This window comes from Engystomops pustulosus, chromosome 6, assembly GCF_040894005.1.
Source record: "Engystomops pustulosus chromosome 6, aEngPut4.maternal, whole genome shotgun sequence".
Taxonomy (NCBI): Eukaryota; Metazoa; Chordata; class Amphibia; order Anura; family Leptodactylidae; genus Engystomops; species Engystomops pustulosus.
In genome coordinates this window covers 76,325,902-76,353,821 of record NC_092416.1, presented here as the reverse complement: position 1 = coordinate 76,353,821, position 27,920 = coordinate 76,325,902, and positions in this window count along the sequence as shown.

The following is a 27,920-nucleotide window of genomic DNA, read 5'->3' as shown; positions in this document are numbered from 1 at the left end:
CCATCCCAACTCCGAAACAAAGGTTGCGGCAGCATCAAGTTGTGGGGTTGTTGCTGCACGAGCACTTCACAGAATAGATGCATCATGAAGAACATTGGGGCACATTTACTAAGGGCCGTGCGCCAGTTTTCTGTCAGACTTTGCACATTCTTTTAGGTGCAAACTGCTCGCACAGGTATTTAAGAAGTGTCTACGCTACATTTGTGTCACACTGTCAACAAAAATTTATGCACTAAAGGCGCCATTCCAGTGCTCAATCAGACCGTGCAACAGATTTAACATGCAAAGTCTGACAGAAATGTCTTGCACGCCCGATGTGCACCAAAAAAATGGGAAGCACTCTGTCGGGGCAGTACAGAGGGCACTAGATTCATGCAGAACATGTGCCAGAAATCCTTAATCTGGTGCCCTCTAAACACTACACAGGCAAACTGCACATAGTACAGACTGCACTGTTCTCAGTAAAATTTTCCCGATTATGTGGCATTACTGAAACAACATCTGAAGACATCAGCAAAGAAATTAAACCTTGGTTCCAAATGGGTCTTCCAAATGGACAATGACCTAAAGAATAGTGTCAAACTGGTTACAAAGTTGCTTAAAGAAGATCTATCACCAGAAGTATACCCCTTACACCAGTAATACCTGCTGGAAAAGGGTTAAAGGTCCTCCCTATGTCACCTAAAATTATTTGCCTCTGAGGCTCTGTACCTTATTTACAGACATTTTTCTGACATGCAAATAAAAATGGCCCATATTAATCAAAAACAGTGCAAACTGCACGTTCTTCATGAAATTGGCATCCCCTGAACTGTTCCATCAGAATGCACCATTTTTTTTTTTTGGTGCACTTTGTTCATGCTGCAGAATTGTGGCAGAATGCGGAGCCCTTTAAAGAGCTCTAATGTGGACAATTCGCCCACCAGCTAAATAAATCACGCCTGTCTCTTTAACACACAAGCGTGATTTACATGTGGATGTTTACATGAGTGAGGTCAGTTGTGTTGTGAGGGGTATGTATTATTTAGGAGCACAGTGTTGTTATCCAGGAGACTTTATACTGTAAGTGACTGTGATATTTTTAGGGACGCCGGGTGGAGATGCTGCACGGAGCTGAAGATATCTGGTAGTGAATTCACCTGTAATATGTCATGGATTGGAGAACCTGGAATAAAGTCATCTATAAGGTACTAGATGCCACTAATGACTCTCAGAACATGCAGTCAGTCACACAGTGTCAGTGAGCTGCCTGTGTGGATGTTAATTGTTAGTAAAGTTTTCAGCATTTATTGAACAGGGAGCAGGCAATGGAACAGGAGGGGGGGGCAGCATTTTAATATTCGCCTCGGGCAACAAACATGCTAGAATCGTCCCAAGCTACGATGGACAGAGCCAACACAGACAGAGACAGAAAAAGTTTGAAGAGCGATTTTACTAGTGGGAGGAGGCAGATTTAAGCTGGGAAGCCTGCACTGCACTTTTCAACAAAGACACAGTGGTGGGTGACTAAGGGTTATTGTTCCTGTGCTTGATGACTGGTTCCCATTAAGGATAACAAAGTCAATGTTAGTCAATGGAGTGGTCATCAAAAAGCCTTTATATCAATCCTACTGAAAATGTATGGGTAAATCTGAAAAGGCAGGTACAAGCAAGGTGGCCTACAAATATGGCTCAAATTCCTACCAACTATTGTGAGAAGATTATGAAAGGATATCCAAAACGTTTGTCCCAATTCAATAAATACATTGAAGGACAATCGTACCAAATACAAATGAAATGTATGTCAACTTTTTACTTTGCAGAAAGTAATAAAAATGGGGGTTGTCCAGGCTTAAAAAATATATAAGTTTTAAGGAGGGCTATAAACAAAAAAAATACTGTATACTCAACTCCCTCCAGTGCTCCTGTTCTCCTGAGCCGCCGTCCGTTACTGCCAGCTGGAGAACAGGAGTGCTGGAGGAGGTAAGAATACTTTTTTTTAGTTTTATAGTAACCCCCCCAGGCCTGTACTGTCTCATTATTCTGGTATATGGCAAATATAAATATTTTTGGTAATCCTAATTGACCTAAAAGGAGAAAGGTTTATTCTGATTTACTGTCAGATGAGAAATAGATGCAATAGATGCAAAGGTGGGGGGCCCCTCTCACTGCCCACTCCCATGGGACACAGGACGCTGTTCTGCAGAGAGAAAGTAAACTTTCATCTAACTTTTCTTTTTATCAGAAAAAAACTTTTTTATTTTATTATAAAAACACTTTGTGCACACCATTCTCTATGGGGATACAGGGGGAAAAAAGACATCTAATGATAGGTTCCCCTTAATACTGCAGCTGCATGGTGGCTTTCCATGTAGGGTTCTGTGTTAGTGTGGCTTTAATGTGTCAGCCAATGGGGCCAATATGTTGGTGATACAAGCTTTGGATAAAAGATCAATATTTATCAGGTATTTTTGTGCAGAATTTTGGTGTCACGCACCATCTTTACCAAATGATCAATAAAAGTGGCAGCTCTACCAGGCTGCAGACAATCCGCTCCAGAAGGTTGAAGTGACATTTCAGTGTAATGTTCCCCATGGAGAGCGGCTGTAACTCTACCCCGTCCTCTTCTTCTCACTCCGAGCAGGAGAATGTTTTGATGTGAAGATACAATGACAGCGGCTGTTTCCTGCCGTTCCCAGGCACATGGTGCCAAGATGCTTGAATGCCGTCTTTATGTCCTGCATCTCACAGGTGTCCACACTGGATGTAATCTGGAGGATCAGCTCTGGTCCAGGGAAGCGGCTCATTGATAGTCACAGCAGAAAGCGCCAAAGTGTGGAGACAAAATGTTTCAGTGATCTCTACCACTTACTAATTATCACAACTTCCTATCTACAGATAAAAAAAATTACAAAAAATCTGTAAAGAGCTGTAGAATATTATGGCACTAATAAAGATTTATTATTATTAAGGTGTTTGTATTATCTACTTATGGTCGGAACGACCCACAGGTGTGCCGGGGAAAGGACTGGTGGGCCAAAAAACCTCTTTCATCTCCACCCCACCAGGTGCTGGCCTGCCCCGTCTTGCGCTTACTCTGCCCCTGACATCCATGTCAGGACTTCAACTCTATCTGTGTCCGTACAAGAGTTGAATAACCATATGGTGCAGGGACCTTTTAGCTCTCTGCATCATCATTGTTTTCCTGCTGAGGCTGTGATGCCGGCAGGCGCGGAGGAGAGCTGTTGGGGAACAGGAACAGGTGAGTATGTGGTGTTTATTTTTTTTTTTATTCATTTGAACAGAAAAAGAGGACAAGTGGGGTGCACAATATGGGAGGGTATTAGAGGTGGCCCACACTAGAGGGGGATATGAGAGTGTGCCCTCTTTATGGGGGGGGGGGGCTATGAGAGGGTCCTACAATATGGGGGGTATATGAGAGGGAGCCCACAATATGCTAGGGATATGAGAGGGGGCCTACAATATGGGGGGATATGAGAGGGAGCCCATAATATGAAGGGATATGAGAAGGAGCCCAAAATATTGGGGGAGCACAATATGAAGGCGAGATGTGATGCCTGCCACAATATGCGGAGGCCACTATAAGAGGGAGAGAGGAGAGGTTCCACAATATGAGGGGGGATGAGAGGGGCCACAATATGTAGAGGAGATGAGAGGCCACAATTTGAGGAGATAACAGTCCATAATATGAGAGGAAGATAAGGGGCCACAATATGAGGAGGAGATGAGAGGCAACAATATGAGTAGGAGGTGAAGGGCCACAATAGGAGCTGGCAAAGGCACTCATTGCTTTTAGTACCTAATGCTGGACCTTACATCCAAGTTCACAAGATTAACCAAATTCAACTTAAGAACAAACCTATGGAACATATCTTGTACGTAACCCGGGGACTGCCTGTATTCCCTTTTATGATGTCATCCAGATCAGTGTATAACTCACTAAGCCTAAGAAGGAGCCTAAGAAGGTTTTCTTACACATTTCACTGTCAGGACTGCTACCATCTTTAAAGGAAACCTACCACTTCGGATAGGGCTTATAAGCAGCACATGCCGCTGCTGGTTCCAGCGCTTATCTTCGTTATATTTTTAAACTGTTTTAAAGCATTTAATCACTTTATTAATGTTTATATCGGAACTAGCTTCCCTGCACAGGGGTCCGCGCTCGGCGCACCATGCACGTGACCGTGTGTGCGTCTGAATAGGAAGTGGTAGCGCACATTGTGCGCAGAGTGTGAACCTTGGTGCGGGGAGGCTAGTTCCGATATAAACTTTGATAAAGTGATTAAATGCTTTAAAACAGTTTAAAATCATAACGAAGATAAGCGCCGGCACCAGCTCACCCTGAGCTGGTGCACGGCATGTGCTGCTTATGAGCCCTATCCGAAGTGGTAGGTTTCCTTTTACCTCCTTCAGACCGCCCAGAAATGATATAGGTCAGTGATGGCGAACCTTTAAGAGACTAAGTGCCCAAACTGCATCCCAAAATTCACTTATTTATTGCAAAGTGCCAACACAACAACTTAAACAGTAGCTTACTTGCTGCTCTGCCAGAGCTCTCAACCGTCTGGTAGAGACCAGGTAGAGACCAGTACTGTTGACAGGAGGAGAAATTTGGATTGCCATTAGAGCTTCCCTTGAGAGGCCCCAAACAGAAAGAATTGGGGGGCAAAGAGCTGTAGCGATAATGACACCAATGATAATCTGATTGTAATATCTGTGTCACCATCTTCTATCCACAGAATGCAGCTCAGGAGGCATCTTCTTTGTCCTCCCTAAATTCAGTCCTTGTGTTACAGTGACTCTGTCCACTTATTTTCACCATTCACCCATCACTTGGGTAGATCAGGATGGTTCACTTTAAAATAATGAAGAGACAAGCACCTCCTGGAATAACTGGGACTACAGGAGGATCCCTCATGACCCACTGAGAGGGCTCTGAGTGTCAGCTCTGCCGCCCGTGCCATAGGTTCACCACCACTGGTTTTGCATGTCCTTTCCTAAGGAGCTATCCCTAGGCATGTATAAAGGTTTTTATATTTAATGGCATGCACATAGGGACTTGGTAAAGGGCGATTTGGAACACTAAACCACTGCTAAATAAGGACCTGTGGGTGGTTTAGTGTCCCAGATCGCCGTGACAGGTTCTCTTTAAAGCATAGCTCTAGCTGAGATATATTGGTTGGAGGTTTGTGAACAGCAACTTTCAAGTCAAGTCACAGACTCTCACTGGGATTAAAGGGGAAGGCCACTTTTCAATAAATCTCTTCCATTAGACAGCTCTCTGCATGTATATATAACTGTGATTTGCCTCCTGTGAGAGCTTCAGCCTTTCCCTGTCCTCCCTATGCTGCACTCTGCATTTCTACACAACTTCCTGTTTCCGACTCCTTCAGTCTGTCCTAATGGCCTCCAGTGTGTCTTTTTCTCGCTCAGTCCCTCTCACTGACAGACATGGGGAGAGGGGAGCAGTATGAGTGATCGTCTCCTGCTGCAAGTCCCTTCTATTAATCAGCGCAGAGACATGAAAACAAAGATCCTAATGAGTTCACAGAGAGTCTGCACTAGTGATGGGAAGTTTGGCTCTTCTTAGTTAGCCGGCTGATTAGACTCCGCTCACTAAGAAGAGCCGGCTGTTCTGGCTCCTGAACGGCTCCCTATTACATGTATAAAAGGGAGCCTCAGGTCAGTAAGTCACCCCATTCCACACCACTTTTAACCAGATTTAACGACTCCCGCCGTTCACGCGAATGCACACAGCACTAAAGGAAGCATCAGGGATAATGAATCAATTGGGGAACATTCAGGAAATATTATTAAGGCAGTAAAGGCGCATGGTTAATTTATCTTAAAGAGTGGCCAACCCATTTGAGGTATGGACTCTGAATGAGCTGGGCTCTGAAGGGTTGGTATGATTTATATTGTTATATTTTATAAAATTGTATTGTACATAATGTTATCGGTTATGTAATTAGTGAACTGAGTTCTCATCGAAGAGGTGTACCTCTGTTCTTTGTATATGATGAGTTCAATACGATCATTATCTCTGTATGTGAACCCTATATATTATTCCCTGTGATCATCTCTGCTGATAATCTCTACAGGCAGTAGGAGATGTGAGCTCACTTCCTTAGATTTGCAGAAGGGATTACATGTGACATTAGGGTGTAATCATTACCTGATGTTCACACAAAATTAGTTAGGTTATGTAGATAACTGAGGTCGCCACACGGTATAATGTTTCATATAAGGTCATTCTGGTGAACTAAGCAGCTCACTTAAAGGAAACCTACCACTTGAAGTGGCAGGTTTCAGAAGAAAATACCGAGCACCAGCTCAGGGTGAGCTGGTGCCGGAGCTTATTTTTGTTAGTGTTTTAAACCGCTGTATCGCGGTTTAAAACACTTTTTAAACTTTATAGCCGGCGCAGGGAGGTACACGCTCGGCGCTTACCATGTGCGTGGCTCTCCTTCACTTCCTATGGAGCCGCACGCATGGTAAGCGCCGAGCGCGTACCTGCCTGCGCCGGCTATAAAGTTTAAAAAGTGTTTTAAACCGCAATACAGCGGTTTAAAACACTAACAAAAATAAGCTCCGGCACCAGCTCACCATGAGCTGGTGCTCGGTATTTCCATCTGAAACCTGCCACTTCAAGTGGTAGGTTTCCTTTAAAGAAGAACTTTGTGACCCTTGGCTTAGAATCCTAATGTCAATTGAGAAGGGAGATGCTATGGAAGTAGTGCGATGCATAGAGGAGCAGAACTGCTGCCTGCTCTATTGATGGGGTTAATCAGAATCCAGTACAGCTCTAATCAATATAAGCCCTCACAGGGGTCATTTCCCCCTATAACTGTGGCTCTTATAGATTCCCCAGTTACAGGGGAAAACTTGTAAAAGACAAAAATGTAAAAATGTAAAAAAAAAAACGGTGAAAGTGTGCCCCCAGGGGTCTTTCATGGGGGACATATAAAGTACAAACACACAAAAAAAAATATAAATATTCAGAAATATTCATTCACAATTCCCAATATAGAAAAAAAAATCCCCTGCTGCACTACAAAAAACATGATCATAATCGCCCCCCCGTTTGCCTGAGACTTTACATATTGGGGCACATTTACTGAGACCAGTGCAGTTTGCATATGTATAGTGCATAGGGCACCAGATTCAGGATTGCTTCTTCATGAATCTGGCACTCCCTGCCCTGCCCCCACAGAGTGCAACAATTATTATTTCTTCCACCTTTAACATATGGAGTGTGACACAATTGTGTTAATAATAATAATTCTTTATTTATATAGTGCACACAGATTACGCAGCACTGCACAAGCATGTCAAATTGGTCCCTGTCCCCATGGGGCTCACAATCTAAACAACCTAACAGTATGTTTTGAAGGAAACCGGAGTACCCGGAGGAAACCCACGCAAACTCTTTGCAGATGTTGACCTGGGTGGGATTCAAACCCAGGACCCCAGTGCTGCAAGGCAGAAGTGCTACTCACTCAGCCACCATGCCGTGTTGGACTTTGCATGTTAAATCCGGCCCACAGTCCAACTGAGTACCGGCCCCCTAATGTGTGTCGCATGGTGCCTAGTGCAGCTGCGTCACAAAAATGTCTTATGCTACACAAATGTGGTGCAGGTACTTCATAAATACCTGGGCAAGAAGTTTGTACCTAAAAGAACGTGCAAAGACTGATAGAAAACTGGTGCACTGCCCTTAGTAAATGTGCCCCATTGTATATCAAAAATGAATGAAACTAAACAGGAAATTCATTAAAAATGTGCTTTTTGAGCTTAGTTTAAAAATGAAAAAATAAATACTATAAATTACAAAAGAAAAAGCAATATATGTCCTGAATAAAAACACGGAATTTTTTTTTTAAGGTAGCACGCAAAAAAGAGAAGTTATGGCCCTTAAAGTACAACTTTAAAGTATAAAAACTTTTGCCTAACTATGCTACTAGGCATAAATAAGCAATTCTCTCTGCACCTAGTACAGACTGCACTAGTTTTAATAAATATGGGCCATTGAGTGTATTTCCATCTGTTTTCTCTGTCTGCAAATTTGCCATCAAAGCTCAGTACTTCTTATTCACCTCTACATAAGTTAAAGGTTAAGTAAGTGGAGGAGTAAGAGTGTGGAGGTGGCAACAACCTGGTAGGCCACAGAGTGGCATAATGACAACGTTTGAAATGAATTTGAAGTTTGAAACAAATTCAAAGTTTGAAATTAATTTGAAGTTGAAATTTTCCATTTAAATTTGAATTTGAAGATTAGAGACGCCATGTGCATAATATATTACAATTTTCCTGAAAATATTATGTCTTTGCTAAAAAAGAACTTCAAAGGTGGCACCAGCAGCAGCATGAGGTCAGAGAGTGGCACAATGATTAATTTTTTAGCTGGCAGCCACATGGGAGGCCACAGAGTGGCACATTGACAGACTGTGAAGGTGGCGGCAACATGGTAGGCTACAGAGTGGCAGAATGAGTGTGGAGGTGGCAGCAGCAGCAGCATGAGGTCAGAGAGTGGCACAATGACAAATTCTTTATCTGGCAGCAACATGGGAGTCCACAGAGTGGCACAATGACAAAGTGTGGAAGGGTGAGCAGGAACAGCAGGAGGTTAGAGAGTGGCACAATGACAGAGTGTTGAAGTGGGTGACAATTCCAGTCCCTGGTAAAGATGGCGGGAGGCATATTGAGCAACTGACAGCAGTGGCATCAGGCGGGTGGCAGCATCAGAATAGTGGCAGAGGCAGGTAGTTAGAATCCAGACTCATTTCTCAACGTTTGGGGGAGGCGTCATGGCTGATCTAATCTGATGCATAAGGCATTGGTGTATTGAAATCCTGGCCGATCCAAGCCTGATTCACCTTGACAAAGGTCAGTCTCTTCGCATCACGGGTGGACAAGCAGGTTCCTCTACCTGGGGTAGTAAAGTGCTGTCAAAGTAGGCCTTCACCTGCTAGTGCAGGGTTTGCTCTATGTCCTGCTGCTGCTGCTAGTGGCGGCTACCCTCTTCACTAGGCGGGTGAAGAAAGTTGCTCAATAAGGAATCTAGACGTAAGCTGCTGCTAGTGGAGGTGCTACTCCCCTCCTCCCCCATCTCCCCACAGCAGCCATGGCAGTAGTATGTGAGCGATGACTGCCAGGAATCCCCCGGTCAGAACAGACAGAGGATGGACAATGGCGCACATAGGCAGCATCCATCTGTGTTTTCAGTATTTCTCTATAGTATGCCAGTTGTTTCTCCCTCTTGACAGCTGGAAAAAAGTCACCCATTTTTGACCGGTAGCAAGGGTCCAAGAGGGTGGAGAGGCAAAGGTCATCCTTTTGCCGGACGTTCACTGTTCTACTGTCACTAGTAAGGCAAAGTAGCATGCTGCGGGCCATCTGCGCAAGTGACTCTGAAGGACACCCGGCCTGCATCTCCACAGTTTACTGCCACGGTGCTTCTGGGTCATCTGCCTCGTCTTCTACCTCCACCAGATGCTCCTGCTCCTCCACTCTTGTCATCTGAGTGGAAAAACCACTGATTTCACCAGACTGCTGGTGCTCCAATGTCCTCCTCCTCCTCCTCCAGTTCAGCACCCACCGGACTCATGTGGCCATGAGATGTAGTCTCCACTTCTCCAGTGCCCTGATCAGACAGATTTTGCAGCATCAGTTCCAGGACATGAAGCAGTAAAATGACATTATTCATCCCACAGTCCTGGCGACTGACAAGTAACGTGTCCTCTTCAAAGGGCGTGAGCAAACGGCAGGTGTCACACATGAGCTGCCTGTGGCTGACATCAAAGTTACACAGGGGAGTACTCCTGTCCACATGCATCATCAAAAAATCATTAATGGCTTTTCTATGTTCATACAGGCAGTCTGCTATCCCCCCTTCTGCAGCCCCCAGTTCTATCCGCCCCTTCTGCAGCCCCCAGTTCTATCCCCCCCCCCTTCTGCAGCCCCCAGTTCTGTCCCCCTCCTTCTGCAGCCCCAGCTCTATATCCCCTTCTGCAGCTCCCAGTTCTAATCTCCCCTTCTGCAGCCCCCAGTTCTAATCTCCCCTTCTGCAGCCCCCAGTTCTAATCTCCCCTTCTTCAGCCCGCAGTTCTAGTCTCGCCTTCTGCAGCCCCCAGTTCTATCCCCCCCTCTGCAGCCCCCAGTTCTATCGCCCCCTTCTGCAGCCCCCAGTCCCCCTCTTCTGCAGCCCCAGTACTCCCTTCCCTTCTGCAGCCCCCAGTCCCCCCCCTCTGCAGCCCCAGTCCCCCCCCCCCTTCTGCACCCCTCAGCCCCCCCCCCTTCTGCAGGCCCCAGTTTCTCCTCAATGTGAGCAGAGTAGCTCTGTGTAGCAGAAGGCTGTATAGAGGAGAAGTCGGAGGGTCATGTGATGATGACATCATCACAGGTCCTTCAGTTTCTCCTCTGTACGGACAGGTCCTCAAGCAGTGTGTGATTACTGCACACTTGATTTATTCCGTTTTTGCTGCGAAACGCGGCAAAAATGGAGTAGAATCGTGACGTATGCGCTTTGGTCGATCGACCCCCTCCGGGGTTGCAACCCACAGGCTGGGAACCGCTGATCTAAGCACTTTGTCAGCACACAGCATCTCATAGCACTACAGGGATCATAAGGTGTCTGCTTAGAGAGTTCCTGCCCACACTCAGGAAATTCACACTGACCAACACTGAGTTAAAGTTAAAGATAATTGTAAAAATGAGGTTCATTGTGTAAACACTAGTGGATTAAAATTTGAGAACTTTAATAAATATACCCTTGCAGCACATTTATCATGCAAAGTCCAACAAAAATGTGTTGCACACCCCATGTGTATGGCACTTTCAGTAATGCCCCCTCCTGTACATAACCCCCTCACATGTGGTTGTGCCTATAACAAGGTTACTTCTGGTATATACAGCTACAGAGAACCACATCTTATGTTCCTCATTGTCCCTACATCTTTGTTCCCTGGCAGTGTTATCCTGCTGCCGCCCCTAACAATCTCCCCAAATACTGAAAGGCAGCGCTCACACGTTTGTCTTGCATTTAAACAAAACCAGGTGCGTGTTACCCATCACTTGTGTATTACTGGAAAATATATATGTGATCAAACCAAGGCCTGTCCTAGTGCCATGTGTGAACACGCTCCAAGAAATGTCCCCCACACAGCCCCCCCATAAGTAATGTCCTCACACAGCCCCCCAGTAAGTAATGTGCCTCACAAAGACCCCCAGTAAATAATGTGCCTCACACAGTCCCCCCAGTAAATAATGTGCCTCACACAGTCCCCCCAGGAAATAATGTGTCTCACACAGCCCCCCAGTAAATAATGTGCCCCACACAGCCCCCCAGTAAATAATGTGCCCCACACAGTCCCCCCAGTAAATAATGTGCCCCACACAGTCCCCCCAGTAAATAATGTGCCTCACACAGTCCCCCCAGTAAATAATGTGTCTCACACAGCCCCCCAGTAAATAATGTGCCCCACACAGTCCCCCCAGTAAATAATGTGCCTCACACAGTCCCCCCAGTAAATAATGTGCCTCACACAGTCCCCCCAGTAAGTAATGTGCCCACACAGACCCCCAGTAAGTAATGTGCCCCACACAGTCCCCCCAGTAAATAATGTGCCTCACACAGTCCCCCAGTAAGTAATGTGCCTCACACAGTCCCCCCAGTAAATAATGTGCCTCACACAGTCCCCCCAGTAAATAATGTGCCCCACACAGCCCCCCAGTAAATAATGTGCCCCACACAGCCCCCCAGTAAATAATGTGCCCCACACAGTCCCCCCAGTAAATAATGTGTCTCACACAGCCCCCCAGTAAATAATGTGCCCCACACAGTCCCCCCAGTAAATAATGTGCCTCACACAGCCCCCCAGTAAATAATGTGCCCCACACAGCCCCCCCAGTAAATAATGTGCCTCACACAGTCCCCCCAGTAAATAATGTGCCTCACACAGTCCCCCCAGTAAATAATGTCCCTCACACACAGCCCCCCAGTATATAATGTGCCCCACACAGTCCCCCCAGTAAATAATGTGCCTCACACAGTCCCCCCAGTAAATAATGTGCCTCACACAGACCCCCCAGTAAGTAATGTGCCCACACAGACCCCCAGTAAGTAATGTGCCCCACACAGTCCCCCCAGTAAATAATGTACCTCACACAGTCCCCCAGTAAGTAATGTGCCTCACACAGTCCCCCCAGTAAGTAATGTGCCTCACACAGTCCCCCCAGTAAATAATGTGCCTCACACAGCCCCCCAGTAAATAATGTGCCCCACACAGCCCCCCCAGTAAATAATGTGCCTCACACAGTCCCCCCAGTAAATAATGTGTCTCACACAGCCCCCCAGTAAATAATGTGCCCCACAGTCCCCCCAGTAAATAATGTGCCTCACACAGTCCCCCCAGTAAATAATGTGCCTCACACAGACCCCCCAGTAAGTAATGTGCCCACACAGACCCCCAGTAAGTAATGTGCCCCACACAGTCCCCCCAGTAAATAATGTACCTCACACAGTCCCCCAGTAAGTAATGTGCCTCACACAGTCCCCCCAGTAAGTAATGTGCCTCACACAGTCCCCCCAGTAAATAATGTGCCTCACACAGTCCCCCCAGTAAATAATGTGCCCCACACAGCCCCCCAGTAAATAATGTGCCCCACACAGCCCCCCAGTAAATAATGTGCCCCACACAGTCCCCCCAGTAAATAATGTGTCTCACACAGCCCCCCAGTAAATAATGTGCCCTACACAGTCCATCCAGTAAATAATGTGCCTCACACAGTCCCCCCAGTAAATAATGTGCCTCACACAGTCCCCCAGTAAGTAATGTGCCTCACACAGTCCCCCCAGTAAGTAATGTGCCTCACACAGTCCCCCAGTAAATAATGTGCCTCACACAGTCCCCCAGTAAGTAATATGCCCCACACAGTCCCCCAGTAAGTAATGTGCCCCACACAGTCCCCCCCCCCAGTAAATAATGTGCCTCACACAGTCCCCCAGTAAGTAATGTGCCTCACACAGTCCCCCCAGTAAATAATGTGCCTCACACAGTCCCCCCAGTAAATAATGTCCCTCACACACAGCCCCCCAGTATATAATGTGCCTCACAAACAGCCACCCAGTAAATAATGTGCCTTACACAGCCCCCCAGTAAATAATGTGCCTCACACAGCCCCCCAGTAAATAATGTGCCTCACACAGCCCCCCAGTAAATAATGTGCCCCACAATGTTCTCCCCCTTCCCTAGTCCCTATCATGTTTCTCACCTCACAGATGCAGCTCTCTCTCTTTCTGTGCGCTGCTTTCCCCTGCAAGTCATGTGATCATGACATCATGACAGGTCCTTCAGCCTCTGGAACTCCCGGAGGCTAGGTCCTTGCAGGGGAAAGCAGCGCTTGCACTCGTTCTCATCAGGATCTGTGTCCTCAGACACAGATCTTGATGAGAGAGGGAAGGAATCTCCCGGGCAGCGGGCAGATGATCTGCTGACCCGAGGAGATCCGGGGCATGAGGCCCGGATCTTTTGACCTAGCGACGCCCCTGGTACCTCATATGCACAATATAAAAATATTCTTAATAATATTAAGAATTATCTTCCATTACCAGCCAGCTCCTGTCTCCATTATATAGCCAGCCCCTTCCAAGACTATGCTTATATAAAACCAAAATTAACTCTGTACTCACCTTTTTGGCGCCCCCGTGGGTCCTCTTCTTTCTTCCGGTCCTCTGTCTCCGTCTTCGGGTCCCTGCACGCTACCGGCACAATTACTATGATATCAGCCACTTACTGATGATGCACTGCACTGCTGGCGCCTCCGCTTATGTCAGCAAGCAGCTGACTTAATAATGTGGATGCCGGTGTTCAAAACCTGGGTTGACTGATGAATTGTTTAGGCCTAGATTCAAGTCTCTGAATTCTACAGGATGGTCACTAGATTGAAAGGTGATGCTCAGCTGGCTGATTTTCCAGCTGGGATTCCAGCTGGCATACAGTTACTGAGCTGGTTATTTCTGACAAACTCATTCAGGTGCCTTATACTTTCATGTTTACTAATTATTTCTTTGTTATTAAATGGCCCCCATAATTAGTTTGTTAAGGAGTTTAGCAAACCATCCAGTCCAGGCTTGTTTCTTAATGTACAATGCAAAGAGATAAAGTTGTTTGGAAACCTGGCAAAAGGGCAAGGGTGCAACCCAGTGGTTAGTTTCATCCTTGAAGAATCCAATTTCTATTATTTTAGCCCCTGTTTTCTATGAAAAAGGCTATTTTGTTTTCATCTGCTGTTGATGACCAGTCCCTGAATGAGGTTAGAAAGCTCTGCTAAGTTTGGCTTCCAGTCGGCCACGCCCACCTTACCCCATAAATGAGCGCACGATACAGCCATGGGAATAGGGATGGTCGGGCGAGGCCGCCTGCAGGATTTTCAAAAGAGTCGGAAACCCCTTTAAGGGTTAGAAACATGCTGTGCTACGTTTGGGGGATGCTGTGCTATGTCAAGGGAGGTGTGCTACAATAGGGTGGTCACAGTGCTACATGAATGGGGTTGCTGTGCTACTTTAAGGGGATGGTGCTGTGTTACATTAAGGGGATTGCTATGCTAAATTAATTGGGTGTGCTGTGCTAACTATGGCAGTGCTTGTGTAGCATAATTTTTAGGATGTTAATATTACTAAGGAGCACAGTGTAGGATATAGTTGTTGTCCAGGGGACACTATACTGTAAGTAACTGTGGTATTTTTATGAACATAGTGTGGAGATGCCACCAAGGTGGCAAATTCTTCAGTGACCAGGCATCATGCCAGTCTTGTTCCTGATGGGAGTACCTGTGAGGAGTATAGAGAAATAAGTACCCCATTGTTTCAGCTAAAACATTGAAGTAGTTTTTATTGCAGTTTGTACAGACGTGTAGTGACTTTTCGCCCTTACAAAAATCGAACGCATGCAGCACTGGAAGACTAGGGAAGTGCTAGGGTTGGGTAACACAGAAGACAGGGGATTGTGTGCCCTGAGCTTGTCCCAACCTCTGTCCCTTCCTATAGCCCCCCACGCTAAACCGTGGGGCGACTACTTGAAGACTCGAAATACACTGGATAAGTGTGGGAAGGGAAACAAAAACAGACTGACACAAAAGAATGGTAAACTAGCCGGGGTCACAACGAGAGGGTACGTCAAGAACAGAGTAAGAAAGCAAAGAGTCAATGTCAAAAACTAGCCGAGGTCACATCAACACAGATACAGATATAGAGCAATACAACCTAATGCAGCAAGCGAGTGGTGAAGGGATTTCAAACACTGGCACAGGTGACTAGTGAAGCTGCAATTTATGCAGCCAGAACTCCACCTCCAGAACCTGATAGGAGCTGGACAGCTTCTGGGAATTAACCCCTCATGGTGCAGAACAACCAGGCACCATGCAGAGGTACCACAAGTCCCAGCAGTTCTGAACACAACTCCTAGACAGCGCAAGATCTTAGCAGCCGCTGCCCTGGACGAGAGGTGGAGTTTGCGCGGATACGCGCCGGGGGTCGGAGAACGCTGCTGGCACCAGCAGAAGAACCAGAAGTCCCATCATTTTCCCTAGCAAACCTGACAGGAAGAAGATAGAGTGTCAGATAGAGCAGACACACATACAGCTGGTGTACGGGGCGGGCCTCGGACAGATCGAATATGCGATTCTATGGAAATGCATTGCACTTGTTCTGGGAATGCCCCTTTGCTCGGGGCCTGTTGAAAGCTCTGGATCACGAACTGCTACTTTCTGTGCCCAGGAACACCATGACGTGCCACGCTGCACTTTATGGCCTGTTCCAAGGCACCCACACGGTGGGGGCCATCCAGGATGCCTGGCGTCTTATGAACTGCTTCAAAGACGTCTTGTGGTACGCCAGGAGGCGCCTCACCCTTCACAGAGAAACTTTGTCCATCCAGGACTGTCACCGGCTAGTCTTGAGCCAGCTCAGAGACTACGCCTCCCTTGACAGCAGGGTGGACTTAGAAGAAGAGGACTGACAAGCCACTTCTTCATCTTTCTCTTGTGGACTTTGTTTATCTTGTTTTATCTGACCATGGACTTTATTTAGGGAGTTATGGGACTTTGCCTCTTTCCTCACAGAAGGAGGCATCCAGGAAGAAGAAGACTTACCATCCTCTCCTTCCCCCCCTACCTCCCTCATGTGTCTGTTATTTTTCAATAAAGCTTCGGGCCTGTGACAACTTACCCCCTTCCCCTTTTCCCTCCCCCCTCCCATCTGAATCCCCTGTTGCAGGTTAGCTGTTTTATTTGAAAAATGTGTGTTTTTTGTTTGCCTGAGCTAGTATGCTAGAGTAGCACTTATTCTGCCATAGTGTTAGGATAGTGCTAGGAGTGTATCTTAATTTATTGTGTGCTTTGTACAAAGCCCATGCTGCGTCATGGCACACACTGTCTGTAAGTTTTACTGTGTATCTGTGAATAAAGGCTCTTTCAATCAAAAAATCTATGGAAATGCATGCAATCAGTAACCAGAACCCAGTGTTTTGCATTAAAACAATGCAAGACACCGGGTTCTGGTTACTGGTTGCTTGCGTTTCCATAGAAATGCATATGCGGTTGGGCCATGGCCCGCCCCGTACCCTAGCGCTGCTCTTGTAAAAGCAGCACTAGCGGTATATATGACTGCACCCTAATGGTATGGCACATCTGTGCTCCAGGATTGTTCAGCTCCATCCTAACTTGAACAGTAAGTGATAACCGTGCCTGACTGATTGCAGCCCTGGTATGTGATATATTTATTCCTATTATATATCTATTTGTTGTTATTAACTACTGATGTATATTTACATGTTTGGTAAATTCATTGCAGGTACATATTTATATATGTGCAATATATTTGCTGAATGTATATGTTATATTTACTGCTAGTATGCCTAATTGTAAATGGGGAATCAGAACGCGCTATCACGGTGCAGTAGAAGGACCCAAATATAAACCTTGGAAGTGTGGGATGTTGCAGGTGCTCAAGTAAAGCTTCTTCAGTTCAGCTTCAAACGAAGATCCTTTATTAAATTTGAATGGGAACCAAGCCTTCGTCAGGCATACAAGACATAATAAAATTGGCTTTTCCACTTCGCAGTACACGGCATGGAATATAGAATACTGTCACTATGAAGTGCAATTTGTTATGCAGAAAACAAGCCATCACACAGCTCTGTACACAGAAAAATAAAAAAGTTATAGATTTTTGAAAGTGGGGAACGAAACAGAAAGTAAAATGGATAAAGCCCATCAGTGACAAGGGGTTAAAATGCCCCCTATACCACTTGATAAAAAGTTTACAAAATTGAGTCATTCTCTGGGCTAAGTGGCTTTTTGGTTGCGTTTTGAAAAGAAATCCAAATGCTTTACTCGTGATCACATGTTGGGGTAACATTGCATTTCCAAGGCGCTAACTAAACGCGCAGGAAATACAATCTTACCTCAACATTTACCAATATAAAACACAATGGGCCGATGAAGGGAAGCTTATAGTGAAAACTCTATGGATTTACCATCTGTACTACAAGACACATTCTGCTGCACATTATTTATCCAGTATGTAGATGGGATTTGGTGAAATCGTATCAGCTACAGGGGATGATGATCACCCATTGTCCCCATCCTTACTTTCCTTACTAATATCAACACAAGACTGTCTTAAAATAGAGCACATTACACAGCTATTCACTCCCCTGTACACATATCATAACTTACATTTGTGGCACAAGCCCTTTATTTTAACCCATACTAAGTCATACACACTATAATCATAAGGAATTGTAGCACATCTCCATCCTGTCCACATGTTAAAAGAAAATTCAACACACAGTTTTGTTCTTAAGAGTGCGTTCACACATGGAATCAATGCATGCTTTAACACAATGTTAACACGTGTGTTAACATATCAGTTTGTTAACACAATGCTACCAGAAATGTAATTAGGCAAATCTCCTCTTCTCAGCTGTTTTAATGGGTTTTAAGACGCATAAGTTAACACTACATGTGAATGCACCCTAAGGGCTTTCCTGTTCTGAAAAGGTGATGCAGATCTTTTGTCACGTCAGTGTCCAGTGCGGCTGCATCCAATCACACGTGTACTAATAGACTGAAGATGTGACAATTTTTAGGTTCTGTATTCAGATCTATCAGATTTTCAATGCAATCAGCAACACTTCCAAAATGCATTAACATTAATGTTTGGCGCAAAGGTGTGGGGGCTGTATGAAGAAGGCTCATGGGGTCAGTCCTCTACATACAGGGGATATCTAAATCAAATTTAGGATGATTGATAGCTTCCCTGTACAGTTTTCCTTTTCTTCTGAAGTGCTTTATTATAGTGTAGCAGAATTATGAGAGAATTGGATGATTTTGGTGGTCTTATTACAGTGTAGCAGTATTGTAAGACAGCCACCCTAGTACAGCACATAGCAACATCAGAGGGGACTGGCTGATATTAGTGATCCCCACACAGTGTAATACACTTCTATTTAGTAGCTTCCATAAACACATAATCCCCCCTTGCGGGCCATCACCTTATATTACTCCCATTTTTGCCCTCAAAACCGACAACCCCCTCCTATTCTGCCACCTCTCCCCATTGATGCCTTTATCTTTCCCAGTTTGTGGTCCATCATGCTCAGCCTCTACTTAGTCTGAAATGGCAGGGAACATTACATTGTCTTCCCCTGCCCAACAGTCAGCCCTCCCATGGCATGAAATGGATGATAACAACTGGCAGTAGATTGCATTTGCCTGTCCTACAGTCAACCTCCTGCCAACCTGCAGTGTCTGGTTCCAGTGAATAATAGATTATATTCACTTGTCCTACAGTCAGCTTTTCCGTAATGACCTGCCTTACATGGCTAATATCAGCGAGCAACAGATTCCATTCACCTACCCAGCAAAATAAAGCAAATAAACTGCAGATTGTAATATGTAATAACAATATTGTCATGTAAGGAATGTGCCCATACACTCTCAAACCTTCATCTCTCCACTCTCTCTCCACTCCACCCTCTTGTGACAAATTGTAATCGCCTCTGCGGCTGCCAGCAGAGTGGGAGAGAATTGTCAGTCATCAAATATAGAAAAAGCTGAAAAAATGTAAATATTGTGAGTAGAACGTGACAGCTCCTGGCGGCTGCTAGTTCCAGTCCAGGCTCCATCAGCGCACAGGATCTGCTGGGTCCTAGGACATTATTTAAATTCGTAGAGAACATCTCAAGAGGTTTACTAACCAACATGAAGAGTCCTGAGCAAAACTCTATTTACTGCACTTCCTATATTAGATTTGTTTCTCTAGACACAGACATTGGAGGGAGAGAATATACACTGCTCCTCAAAAAAATAAAGGGAGCACTCAAATAACACATCAGTGCACTGTCCGACGATCATGGACTCCGGCGATTCACTAAGATCGTGCGCCCGATATCCTGCATCTGTCGCTTCCCCGCTCAGTTCTGCTGGAGTTCACCTTCTTTTTCCTGGTGTAAGTAAGTGTATGTCTTGCGGCACAATTTAAATGTTAAATCCCACGCTTTGTTGAAATCCGTTGGAACGTCTGACGGCACGCCCCCCCCCCCCATTTCTGTTGCATGAAAGCCGGCGCGTGCGACACAATCCCCTTCTAAATCTCCGAAAAGTTGGAAAACCCAACGGAAATGCGGCCACGGGACCCTTAGTAAAAAAAGCCCCAATATCCTTAACCCCTTAAGGACCAGGCCCTTTTTCGTTTTTTTGCGTCTTTATTTTTCACACCCCACCTTCAAAAATCTATAACTTTTTTATTTTTCCATGTAGAGAGCTGTGTGATGGCTTGTTTTCTGCGTAACAAATTGCACTTCATAGTGATGGCATTTAATTGTCTATGCCATATACTGGGAAGCGGGAAAAAAATTATGAATGCAGTGAAAATGGTGAAAAAACGCATTTGCGCCGTTTTCTTGTGGGCGTGGATTTTACGTCTTTCACTGTGCGCTCCAAATAACATGTCTAATTTATTCATTGGGTCAATATGATCACATGGATACCAAATTTGTATAGGTTTTATAATGTTTTCATACATTTACAAAAATTAAAACCTCCTGTACAAAAAAAAAATTCTTCATTTTGACGTCTTCTTGCGCTAATAACTTTTTCATACTTTGGTGTATGGAGCTGTTGGTGGTGTCATTTTTTGCGACTTTTGATGACGTTTTCAATGCTTTTATTTTTAGATTTTTACGACCTTTTGATTACTTTTTATTGAATTGTTTATATTTTTCAAAATGGCAAAAAATGCCATTTGCGACTTTAAGCACTATTGTCCGTTACGGGGTTAAACGCAGTAAAAAAACATTCTTATATTTTGATAGATCGGGCTTTTTCGGACGCGGTGATACCTAATGTGTTTATGACTTTTACTGTTTATTTATATTTATATCAGTTCTAGGGAAAGGGGGGTGATTTGAATTTTTAGGTTTTTTTAATATAATTTTTTATTTTTTATTTTTTTGTATTCAAATTTTTTACTATTTTTCAGACCCCCTAGGGTGCTTTAACCCTAGGTTGTCTGATTGATCCTACCATATACTGCCATACTACAGTATGGCAGTATATGGGGATTTTGCACACCATCTATTTCAATGTGCAGATCGCACAATGTGCAGGAAAAAATGAGGTTTAGTATTGTGTATGAACTCCACCTGCCTAGACAATGCCTCAGCATGCTCCTGATGAGGTTGTAGATGGTCTCCTGAAGCATCTGCCAACTCCTGGACAGTTTGTGGTGCAATCTGATGTTGGTGGATGGAGCAAGACGTGGGGGGTCATTTACTAAGGGCCCGAATTGTGTTTTTTCCGGCGGGTCACCCGAATATTACCGTTTTGCGCTGATTTTCCCTTCATTGCCCCGGGTTTTTGGCGCACGCGATTGGATTGTGGCGCATTGGCGCCGGCGTGCACGCAACGGAAATCGGGGGCGTGGCTGTAAGAAAACCCGATGGATTCGGGAAAAACTGCGTATTTTTTTTTAAAAAGGGTCGCTTGACACGCACTTACCTGCACCCAGCGTAGGACGGTGAACTTCAGTGAACTCCGACGGAATTCAGCGCAGCAGGAACACCTAGTGGACATCGGGCGCACTACGTTAGTGAATCGCTGGAAGACCCGAATCCTCCACAGAGAACAGAGTAAAACCATAGTCATATAAAACAATAAGAATACCTCTAGATCAGTATTTTACATTATAAACAAAGTATATCAACATAAAACCTTTATTTTACAAAAAAAACATGATGATCATTAGAGAACAGCAATGACTATAGCACTGATATAGATTGTAACTAAATTTTCTGAAATTTTCTAAATTTTACTTTGCTCTTCCTCCAGTCTCTCCCACAGTTCTGTGACTGTTGTGGGTTGCTTGGCCATAACTTCGACACTAAGAATTTTCCAGTGGTTTTCTTTTCCTGTTTAGATCAGGAATCTGGGCTGGCCATTTAATTGTTTCAATGCAGGGCCGGCGCCAGCATTGGGCATACCTGGGCAAGTGCCGGGGTCCAGAGCTGCTGGGGTTGGAGAAAAATAAGGCTGTACATAAGGAATTCATGGGGTTGAGGAGGGCTGTATCTAATGAGTCCATAGGGGGCCTACTGCAAAGGGGCCTACTGAGGCTCTGTTGACAACAGCCTACTGAAACCTGGAGCCGACCCTGTTTTAATGTTTTCTGTTTCAAGAAACTGCTTTACCTGCTTTGCGGTGTAACAGGGGGCAATGTCCTGTATGAAAATTGCTGGCTTATTGATTGAAGAACACCAGGAAGGAACCTTGTGTTGTTGAAGTTTCTGATACACACTTGCATTCACTCTGTCATGAAGATGTATGAGTGCTCAACCTCCTGCCGCAAAAACATTCTCTAAACCATGAAACTTCCTCAACCACCTTTTACTGACTTCTTTACACACTTTGGGGCACATTTACTTACCCGGTCCGCAGAGTTCACTGAAAGTGCATTGTCTGGCGATAATGCACTACGTGGCGATTCAGTCCGAATCAGTTGGATCATCAGACGGTATGCCCCTGCATGGAAGCCGGCGCAGCTGCACCAAAAAGAATGATTGTGTGCGGCACAATCCCAGCATACACCTGTTAAATACCTGTCCAAGCCGCGCAATCCCCGAAATAAGTGCACAGTCCGACAAAAGTGCGATCCACGACCCTTAGTAAATGAGCCCCTTTGAGTCCCCTTCTTTCCCCATTTTAACAAACATGTTTCCCAGCAGATCCAAATAAATTTTAGTACTAAAATGAACTGTGGACCACTTCCTTGTCCCCACAACATGCATGTCAGCAAAGGTGAGTTTAGCCCTTTGAGTTTTTTTCTGCTAGTGAGAGTTTGGATACGGCAGTGGTTGTACTTTCAAGGTGTGTTCACACGTGGCGTTAACTCATGCATTTTCAAACGCATCACAGCAGTTGAGAAGAGGAGATTTAACTTGTCACATTGCTGTCAACATTGTGTTTCCAAAATCCATGTAAATGCTTAAATGTTGATACATTGTATAAAGAGACATATCTTTACCCTGTTCAAGGCAGAACTGCAGAGCAATTTTAGCTGCAGTGTTGAAACGAATATCCATAGAGATTCTCAAATTATCAAGTCCTCCTGTGCATCTGTCTTTTGATGACAACCAGTGGGGCGTAATGTGAGGGGGTGCAGTGGGGACAGTTGCAACCAGGACCACGATTGCTCATGAACAGATAGAGATCACATGATGACCCTTTATCAGTGGCCTGGGATTTCTGGCTTTTGAGATAAAAAACAGGACGCTTCAATTTCAATATCATAAAAGCGGACCAGTATTTTTAATAATGTATATTGGTGAATTGCCTAATATTCTGCCCCTCCACACACACTTACACGCACATTACAAAAAACATGGTGTAAAGTGGCCAACCCCTTTAAAAGACTGCTATACAATGAGCTTGACATTTAGGAAATTGTGTGTTGTTCTCTAATTTTCATATCCAGTGTATTTCAGACTGCAATGTGTTTTGGATGCTTCCCCATATATTTGTATATGGCAGTTTTCATGTGAGTGAGTAGAGCTGCAAGTTTCATGCACATTAAAAAAAATGTGCGTGTGTGTGAAAAAAATTTATGTCTGGCAAAACCCATCCAATGAGAATACAAATTCTCCTGCTAGAGGGGCTTTACTAAAATAGAAATTTTTTTACATTCTGATTGAGAGCAATGTTGCAAATGACTGGACTTTGCTGCCCCCGGTGTTCCACAGAGATATTACATATAGTCGTTAGAAGTACTGTTTTATTCCAGTACTGGATATGTGTAATAATATAGGTGGTTTGGGTGGTAGCCTGGGCTCCAAGCGTTCTAAGGAGCCCTTGGACACCAAACCATCCCCCAAATTTTATACTGAGAAGGGCCTTCGCCCATGAAATCCTCTGTTCCTGCTCTCAAAACGCATGTACACAAGAGCCATTCAAGGCCTTTTAACGTCCTCCAAAGGTCCTGAAACCACAGATTGAGGGTGCTTTCACGGGTGGCGACCAGCTGGAAAACCCATAGTAACATATAAACGCATGCATCAGGACGCCATGTTGGAATGCTCTGAAAGCAGGCAGAAAGGATGCATTCTCCATTCCCCAAGAAGCTTGATTCTAGTACCATATATAGAAAGTGAATTCCGTACATACTTGTAGGAGCTTCATACAGCTCCGGCCCATGGCGTCATGTCTTAATCCACCCTTGGTAATGATGTACGGCATGAATGAACATAGTATTATAACTATTATTAAACACTTTGTATGTAGAATTGCACCTTTAAAAGGTGTTCACAATAAAAAAAAAACTTTACACACTACTAGGGTTTGAAGTCCTGACTTACAGCATCCAATCTTTCCCGTATGAATATACAGGGGTCTATATAAATACACAGTAGCAGAATTTCAATAACATCCATAAGAGCATGAAGGGTACGGTCACACATGGCATTTGTATTGTGTTTACAAATGCAACGAAAGCGATAAGGGGGCGGCCTTGGCCCAATCGCATATACGTTTCCCTGCGATTGGTAACCAAGTCTCTGTGTCAACCGACGTCTTTCAACACCAGATGTATTATAGTATGTTGCAGATAATTTATAATGTGTTTGCACCAAGAAGAACAGATGTTTCTGACTATCCCGAATCATCTGTCTTTTTTGCCGCTCATAGTGTCTCAATTGGGTTTTGAAACGCAATTCAAACCCAATGTAAAGGGGGCTTGGCCTGATGATTTATCAGTAAAGTGCACCAAGAAATTAACATTGTTTAACGCACGGTGCATATTCCCTATCGCATGCGTCTCAGTGTAAATTCAACCACTAAGTGCAAGTTTTCTGTCCGGCTTTGCACAATCTTTCTAGTCCAACCTGCCTACACAGGTATTTAAAAATGTTCTGCACCACATTTGTGTCACACCCTACATTTTTTTGTCACGGCTGCATTATTCGTCATGCGACACAAATTTCTGCACCGAAGGGGGCGTTCAGTCAGACCGTGTGCCAGATTTCTGATGGAAAGTCTGACGGGCGGCCAATGTTAAAGATGCACAGAAAAAAAGTGGTGCACTCTGTCGGAACAGTGCAGGTATCGTCAGAAATCCTGAATCTGGCGCCTTCTGTAGACTGCACTGTTCTTGGTAAATGTGCCCCGAAGTGTTAACGCAGCAGTGAAAATCATAGAAAAGAGGAAAAGCAGCAGCCTAGGTACCCAATAAGACAAAGTGGATTTCAGACTCTCCCAAGAAAATTCAGATGAACTCAAGAGTTTCACCTGCTAAACCTGATGTAGAAATATAATATTGTGAAATAGAAGGGAATTCAAGCGGCTGAAGGGAAGTTTAAATGTCCAAAGCAGGACCCCCCTTTAATGAAATGGCCACTGCACAGCTCTCCCTCCCCACAGTAATGAATTGTACAGAAGTTCCCCTTGCTAAAAAAAAACAAAAAAAAAACTCTATACTCACCATCCGTTTCATCTTCTGGCGGCTCCGTCTTCTTTCCTGCAGGCGCAAACGTTATGACGTCACGTGGCAAGGCAGCACATGATGTCATAGTATGTGCGGTCGAACAGGGAAGAAGATTGAGCCGCAGGATCAGAAGCCGATGGTGAGTAGCTGTTCTTTTGCTGCAACCCGGGACCGCGTGTTCCATGGTCCTGTCCTGGTCAACAGCCAGTGGTGTTTTATCGATAGGGGATGGGGGGCAGCACTGCCCCAAGATGTTCCCCTCTCATCCAGCAGGGAGTGCCGCCTGAGGTGACTTTCTCACGTCGCCTCATAAGTGGTGTGCCCCTGTTCACATGTTTTTTTTTTAATGTTCAATCATTTTATTAATTTTTCATAACAAAAACAAAGCAAGCAATATAACAATCCAAATGGAAAATACATAGACTACAAAGAATGTGCAATCAATACAAGAAAGCCTCGTGAATACAGTGGAAAGAACTAGTCGCTTAAATGTAATATTGGGTTATAGTCAAGCTTATCAGTACGCAGTGGAGACTACAACAATGTAAAAGAACCCACAGGAGAGGAGATTTACCTAACTGAACATTGTTGTCAACATTTGCTTTTATAAAACGTAATATTAACATGATTTTAACACTTGTTATATCGCATTAAAATTTGTGTTTTGTTAATGCACCATAAATGCATTGCGATAGAAGTGGTGTGATGGCCTGTGTGCATTGTCCTATAACCTATATTGTTATAGCCAAGTTGGAGTCACTGATCATAGCTGTGTGCTAATGGAGGCAGTCAAAGAATTGCAGATTGTTGTATACCGAGCAGTATTGTGGTCACAGTCTCCAAGCTCAACCTTAATCTGGAGGTGCTACCTGACACACAGCATGGAGTACTTCATCTTTTATCTAATATTTTGTACCTGGTGATGCAAGTGGCCACAGATCTGCAGCTAAATTTCCTATCATTATTTCACAATAATTCATAATATTAAAAAGAAATGTACAGGTATAAAGGTAACTTATGAAAAGGTCTTATACCTTGGAATTCCAAGCAGCCCATTTCTTGAGTGAGCTTAGTACAGTAGGATTCCACAAACCGTACATGTGTGTCTCGGCACACAAGGCAAAGGGTACAAAATGCTAAGAAAATCAATATTCTCAGTTAAAGATTTCCCAGGGTTGATGTGGGGGAGGCAAAACCAGATCTTAGTCAACATAACATATAAGACAAAATGCAGGAAAAAATGGTGTGCAATTCTAAGAAAGAATTTTGGATAGTGACAACAGTAAAGCAGGTTCAGCTTATCAATGCCAATATGAATGAATTGAAAATTGAAAGGATCTTAGAAATACTGGTTCTAGTTTCTGACTCTGAATAATCACGAAGGACTGATTATTATCTGGCACATAAGAGGTTAACCCCGTGGATCCCTCACTCTGACTGCCTCCCCCTCTGCTGTAGGCCCCCAGGATGTATTATAATGCACATAGAGTATCTGGCTAATGTCCACATCATCTGCAGCAGCCTGTGATGTGTAGTCTGATAAGCGTCAACACTTCAACATTTTGCATCATTTTTAGCATTTAATTATATGTTGTAAATTTGCAGTCTCTCAATTGAACACCGAATCAGAATATTATAATTCTTTAATTGTTAATTATAATTAACACTAAAATTATAAATACAAAGAATGAAAGTATCATCACAACCTTAATAAAAAATTATTCTAAAATATAAAAAAAGCAGTAATCATTATAAAAAAAAAAACTTTATAACAGAAGATAAGAAAGCAAAATATAATTCAAATGAAAGATAAAAGATTTCATCGAATGTAATGACAATATAATTGAACATAATACCAAATTATAATACAAGATAACTGAATAATTGATTAATTCACACAACGTTGGTATGTATTAAAAAAGACATAATTAAAATAGAAGAAATCTAAATTTACAGATACTTAATCAACATTAATATTTACAAACAAAAATACTGTATAACAAATAATTGGAATGATGGCGTCTCTCGATGCTGATGTGGTGGAGTTACTGTGGCCAAACACCATAAGCCTAGCATAGATAGAAACCTCTGCTCATATTAAAACGCAGAATTCCGTGCTGCATTCACAAGCTGCATTATGTTAACACTTCCCTTCCCAAATGCTTCATCTCAGGAGGAGGGGTAAGGAAGCTCTTAGCTGCAGATTTGCAATCGCTCTGTCACTTTAAGACTATAGACTGCGACACCTCAGATGAACTTAGCTGCAGACAGTGGAAGAAAAAAAAAAAAGAAGGGAGCGCTGGCCCCGCTGCTGCAGCGCCATTCTTCATGATGTCATTATCCAGGTGTCAGCTTGCAGGAGAGAGAGAGACTTCGGCTTGTTGCTAGGACGTGGAGAGTAAAGTCAGACGTGATTGGTTTTTCTATTTTGTCGTATAAACCAATGGAGAACGATCAGCGGGAAGCTGCAGAAAGACACATTCTTCTCTTCCACCAGGACAAATAACCTATTGGCAGCGGCGACTACATAGGGGGCTCAGTGCTCTTGTATTGGCTTCCATGGGGGGCAAAGACACAAAGGCTCGACTGAAAAAGAGAAATCCAGGAGCAGAGGAAATGTTAGGGAACCCAGAGCAAATTAACCAGAAAACAGAATGGGTTGTCTAATATGGGAAATTCTCAGAGACAAGTAGATCGATTCAAGTCTGGGAAATCATTTTCCTCATCATCCAACCTTGCAGTGTAAGGGTCAAATTGATATGTTTTCAATTCGCGTTAGGATAAACAAAGTAGCTTTTTTTGCACAATGGTTCCCTTGCGATTTTGCACTGTAGATACAATGACAAATAGATATATATTCAGGCCAGTAGACCCGTCAGGGGTGTAA